Source organism: Myotis brandtii, unplaced genomic scaffold, assembly GCF_000412655.1.
Source record: "Myotis brandtii unplaced genomic scaffold, ASM41265v1 scaffold1056, whole genome shotgun sequence".
NCBI classification, from domain to species: domain Eukaryota; kingdom Metazoa; phylum Chordata; class Mammalia; order Chiroptera; family Vespertilionidae; genus Myotis; species Myotis brandtii.
Genome location: NW_005353564.1, coordinates 17,346 through 23,192, shown reverse-complemented (window position 1 = coordinate 23,192; position 5,847 = coordinate 17,346).

Here is a 5,847-nt window from a genome sequence, read left to right as displayed (position 1 = left end):
CAAAGGGTAAGAGATCCTTCTTTTTTACAGCCACATAGTGTTCCATTGTGTAAATGCACCACAGCATTTTTATCCACTCATCTGCTGATGGGTCCTTGGGCTGTTTCCAGATCTTAGCTATTATAAATAACACTGCTATACACATAGGGGTGCATATATCCTTTCTGGTTGGTGTTTCAGGATTCTTAGGATATATTCCTGAAATTGGGATCATTGGGTCAAGTGGCAGTTCATTTTAAGTTTTGGGGGAAACTCTATACTGTTTTCCATAATGGCAGCACCAGTCTGCATTCCCACCAGCAGTGTACTAGGGTTTCCTTTTCTTGCCAGCACTTATTGTTGACTTATCCTGGCAGGTGTGAGGTGATACTTCATTATAGTTTTAATCTAAGCAAAATAAGCCAGTCAGAGAAAGACAAATATCACATGATCTCACTTATATGTGAAATCTAATAAACAAAATAAACTAACAAACAAACAAAATAGGTCCAGAGGCTGGATTCATGGAACAGACTGACAGATATCAGAGGGGAGGGAGGATGTGAGGGGATAGGAAGAGATTAACCAAAGAATTTATACACATATATGCATAGCCCATGGACATGGACAAGAGTGGGGTGAAGCCCTGGCGGGAGGGAGGGAGGGCAGGGGCTGGGTAGAGAGGAGCCCGGGGAGAGAAAATCTGTAATACTGTAAACAATAAACAAACAAACAAACAAATAAATAAATAAATTCAGTCTTGGCAGAATTAAATGAGGCATTCCGGAACCAACAGCAACATCAGGAACCTTATCATCCTTAGCCTGAAAGGACAAGAGAAGGGAATGATAATAGGTCAGAGCTGGAGCCACAAAGGGACTACAAAATATTGAGTAGCCAAGTCAGTAATTATGCCAGAATTTTAGGCATGTGGCAGGGACGAGAAGTAAAGAAATACCCAGACCTCTCTCATTTTCTTCTCTCTAATCTCAATAGATGCCAGAAAAAAAAAAAGAACCCAGATAATGTAGTTCTTGGTGGTCCTCCCACAGGGTCACAGTATACACACAGAGTACAAAATGGAGCAAAACAAAGCAGTAAGAGAAGTGGGCAGGGAAAATGGAGCAGGGACAGCTATGAGAGTATCTCTGCAGGAATTGTGAGCATAAATGGGAAGAGATAAGTTTGTGGTTGGAAGAAGGTACCCTAAGAAAGCAAGGTACTTAACAGAATAAATGGAAGGAATCTAGACCTTGGGTGATAGGACTGGTTTTAGATAGGAGAGAATGAGTTTACTCAGTACATACCGTATCCTAAAAACCCATATAAAGAAGAACATTCAAACGGCCTGTTTTGAGGGTGAAGATGATGATCAAGGCCATTTTCTGCACTTTTCCTTTTCCCTTGTATAGGCTCACGATGGTTAAATATCTTCATTAAACAACTGCACAAGAAGAGATCTAACTTGGGGGGGTCTATTTTTATTCACTTTTATACAAATCTGGGATAAAAATTTAATTAAAGAAAGTTAAATCCTATTTTGCCACCAGGTTCTGGTATATGGACTGATTTAAATTGTTTTGTCTTAAAAGAAGGCAAGAGGAATAGGACATCTCTAAATCTTCATATTTCAAATATTTGGCTTTATTTTAGGAACTTTGGCTGAACTCTGCCCATTAAAATTAACATATGTTAGTACAGAAAACTTGTGTGAGACTTTTTTGTACCTACATGCTTCAAAAAAGCCACAGTAAAATAGGATGGAGAAATGAAACAAGGAAATGTCAACTGAAATGGAAGCTAATATTAACAGGTAGTTTATATTTCTGCTATTGCAACCTATATATTCCAGTTTTAAATAAATAATTCATTTGTTTATATTATTTAAGAAATGATTATGATAATCTGGAACAAAATAATAGACAATTTTATCTAATAGATTTTGCTGCATGTCAAGCCACCTCAAAATTTGTTGTTTTAAAGCAACACTGATTATATATACCTTCTTTGGTCTGGGCCAGAATATCTGCTCTCTGCTGAACTGCTTGATGAGACTGGAAATTGGAATATCAACAATTATTTCACCCACATATCTGGTGGTTGGCAGATAGGCAATAGGAATTAGCTATTAGCTAAGGCATCTCAGTTCTTTACACATGGCCTGTCATCAGCCCTTGAGTGCCAATCATTAAATCATTCCTGTATCTAGGAATTCAATACAGTATTATGTCAAGTGTTCTAAGAATCAGGAGGACAGGCCGAGGTGGATGCCTGAAGTAAACTTGAACACAAGAGGCTCCTAAGAAATAACACGCACGTTTGTGGTGGCTCCTCAAAACCAACTCGTTTCATTGTATAATTTTACCTGCGGCCTTCTCTGGTTTCGGATTCCATCATTGGCCTCTTCTGAAAATTCTGGAGTCATAGATTAGATATAATCTGTGATTATATGTCAATTAATTCTTTGGCCGGTTTTCTGGAGAATTGGAGATTTAAGCTATAGGGTGAGTCCCGAATTTGGTTCCTGAAAGTTAAAATTATTTAGCACATGCCCTGACCTTATGTGTAAACGCTCAAATGGAATTCAAGGAGACCCTAGGTAATTTTCAAGTTAAGATTTAAGACATTCATATGAGCAATTGTGGATGATTATAAATCAATAAAATAAAAGACACTCTCTCCCAAGACCTGAGTTAGATGTACAGAAAGAGTCTTTAAATGCTCATGCTTCTTTACATTTCACCTTTGATTTTTCTTATTCACTACATACTTTTTGGCTATTATTAACAAGATAAGTAATAACAAGTGTTGGAGAGGTTGTGGAGAAAAGGGTGCTCTCATTCATTGCTGGTGGGAATGTAAAATGGTACAGCCACTATGGAAACAGTATGGAGAAAAATTCAAAATAGAGTTATTATATGACCCAGAAATCCCTCCTCTAGGTATCTACATGAAAAATTTGAAAACATTTATTTACAAAGATATATGTTTACTGCAACATTATTTACAGTGGCCAAAACATAGAAACAATGTGTTCTTTGATAGATGATTAAATAAAGAAGAGGTGGTACATATATTATACAATGGAAAACTACTTAGCCATCAGAAAAGATGAAATACTACCATTTGCAACGACATAAGTAGATCGTGAGCATATCATGCTAAGTGAAATAAGTTAGACAGAAAAAGTCAAGAACTGTATGGTTTCATTCATATGTGGGATATAAAACTGAAAGCAACAAATGAAAAACTAAGACAAACAAACAAAAACTCATAGACACAGACAATAGTGTGGTGGTTACCAGAGGGAAGGAGAAGGTGGGAAGGTAATAAAAGGTTAAGGGGGTCAAATATATGGTGATGGAAGGAGATTTGACTCAAATTGTAAATTTAGGCTAGGATTAAATATTTCAAATATTTGTATCCTGTAATATCCTTTAGGTCTAGATAACCTCTATATATTAATAATCTATAATAATACAAGTGTAATAGCTAATTAGACCAGACAGCCGAATGACCTCTGGCTGCCATTCCAGATGTCCTTCCAGATGAAGCTGCGGCAGTGGGGCCGAGGCAGAGGCAGTTAGGGGTTATCAGGCAGGCAGGCGAGTGGTTAGGGATGATCAGGCAGGCAGAGTGGTTAGGGGTGATCAGGCAGGCAGGCAGAGGGGTTAAGGGCGATCAGGTAGGCAGGTGAGTGGTTAGGGGTGATCAGGCAGGCAGGGGAATGGTTAGGGGCAATCAGGCAGACAGGCAGGTGAGCAGTTAGGAGCCAGTGGTCCCAGATTGCTAGAGGGATTTCCAACTGCTAGTTTAAACCAGCAGTTGGACATGCCCCGAGGTGTCCCGGATTGCGAGAGGGTGCAGGCTGGGCTGAGGGACCCCCCACCCCCATGCACAAATTTTGTGCACTGGGCCTCTAGTAAAAACATAATAAACTATATAAAGTGACAACACAAGGATGACATTTCCAAAAGCAAAAATATGTAATTAATGAAGACCTGAAATGTTCATACATACTGCTGATGAGGCAAATGCAAGTTAGGATAACAAGCTATCATTTTTATCCATCACATTTGCAAAATTAAAACTAAATAACAGTACAAGTTGATATTACTCAGTGTTGGAAAGTGTGTGAAATAGCTCCACGTATATTGTTCATGGGAGTTTAATTAGTCTAGCTTTTGAAAGAAAAAAATTGTTGACAACATTGTCTCAGGAATTTTACTTTCAGGCCTCAATTCCTTACAAATACTCAATAAGTGTCTAAAAAACTATGAGAAAATTCAAAATTGCTCATTATAGCATTATTTGTAATAGTGATAAAATAATAAATGATCTACATGTCCACCAATGTGGTGGGCTGTTTCTGTTTCCCGCGACCCGCACGGGAAAACGACAGGTCCTTGAGCGGAGGAGCTGGGGATTAAGAAATTAAAGAAAGACCAAGATGCAGAAATAGATTTTAAGCTGGGGCCAGGTGGGCGCCATCCTCTCTGATGGAGAGGCGGCAAAAAAGCGGCCTGAGACACACAGCAGGTTTATTTTAAAGGCCTAGATTTACATATCTAGTTCCGCCCCTGCCTGATTAACATGTCCAGCCTTATTGGGGAACCATGTTCCCAGGGCGTGGCTCTGCCTATGCTCTGAGTTCAGCTGACAATAATTATAAGAAAATCCCTAGGTGCCTCCCAGGCGGCCCTCTACACACCAATAGAGTATTTATTTCATTATAACATACCCATTTTTTAAAATAATATGTATCAATTAAAAAATAATTAGAACTGTATGCAGTTCATGGAAGTGTGCCTACTAAGGTCTCTCCCTTTTTGTCTCTTCTGTCTTCTCTCTTTCTCTATTCTTTCTTTTTTTCCCTCTCTCCTTTCGTTCTTTGCCCCTCCCCACACCCCCCACTGGTATGGAGGCAGCAGTGGAAGAAAGGGGAGATTTTCATTCTTACTTTACATATTTCTATAATTTAAAAAAAATAAAATAATATAAAATCTAAAGCTGAAAATTCTGATCAGAGAAGGCACTTGATATGGAGAAAGTGGCACAAACAAAGGTGTTGGCAAGGCAACTGCAGCCAAACTTTCCTTAATGTTTCAGTATCTTTCCCATCAACCTCAGTCCTGGGAACACTAGCCTCTCAGTGTAACCCAGTTGACATTATTGCAACTATCACATCTTTTATCTTTTTTCTGTCCATTGCCTCTTACCCTCATATCCCGCAATCACCCCAACACATATATTTCTATGTTGTGTAATTTCTGTCAAAAGGTTGTAATTAACATGTTAAAATAATTCCCTTTGTGATTTGACTGTGAGTACCTGAGTTTCTAAATCCCTAAACATCAAACTTGCCTAATGATGGCCAGTGTATCCATGGGGTTCCAACTAATTTATTTATCTCTGGGATCTGTTGTGTCTAGGATGGTTTTATAGTATTAGAGTGCCAGTATTCTGTGATTGCAGGACTTATGAATCTTACTCTACAGATAAAAGGTGTGTAAATTGACTTAAAATTTATTCTACTGAAAGCCTTTCTTCATGCTTCTGTCATCTGTACTCATTTTTAGGACCAATATTAATTGTCATTGTGGTATTTTTCAGTGCAATATTATATTAATTATATAAATCAAACAAAGCATTTAGCATGATTTTTAAACTATATGACTAGCGCCCTAGCTGGTCTGGCTCAGTGGATAGAACATCGGCCTGCAGACTGAAGGGTTCCAGGTTTGATTCTGGTCAAGGGCACATGCCTGGGTTGTGGGCTCAATCCCCAGTGTGGGGCATGCAGGAGGCAGCCGATCAATGATTCTTTCTCATCATTGATGTTTCTATCTTCTATCTCTCCTTTCCTCT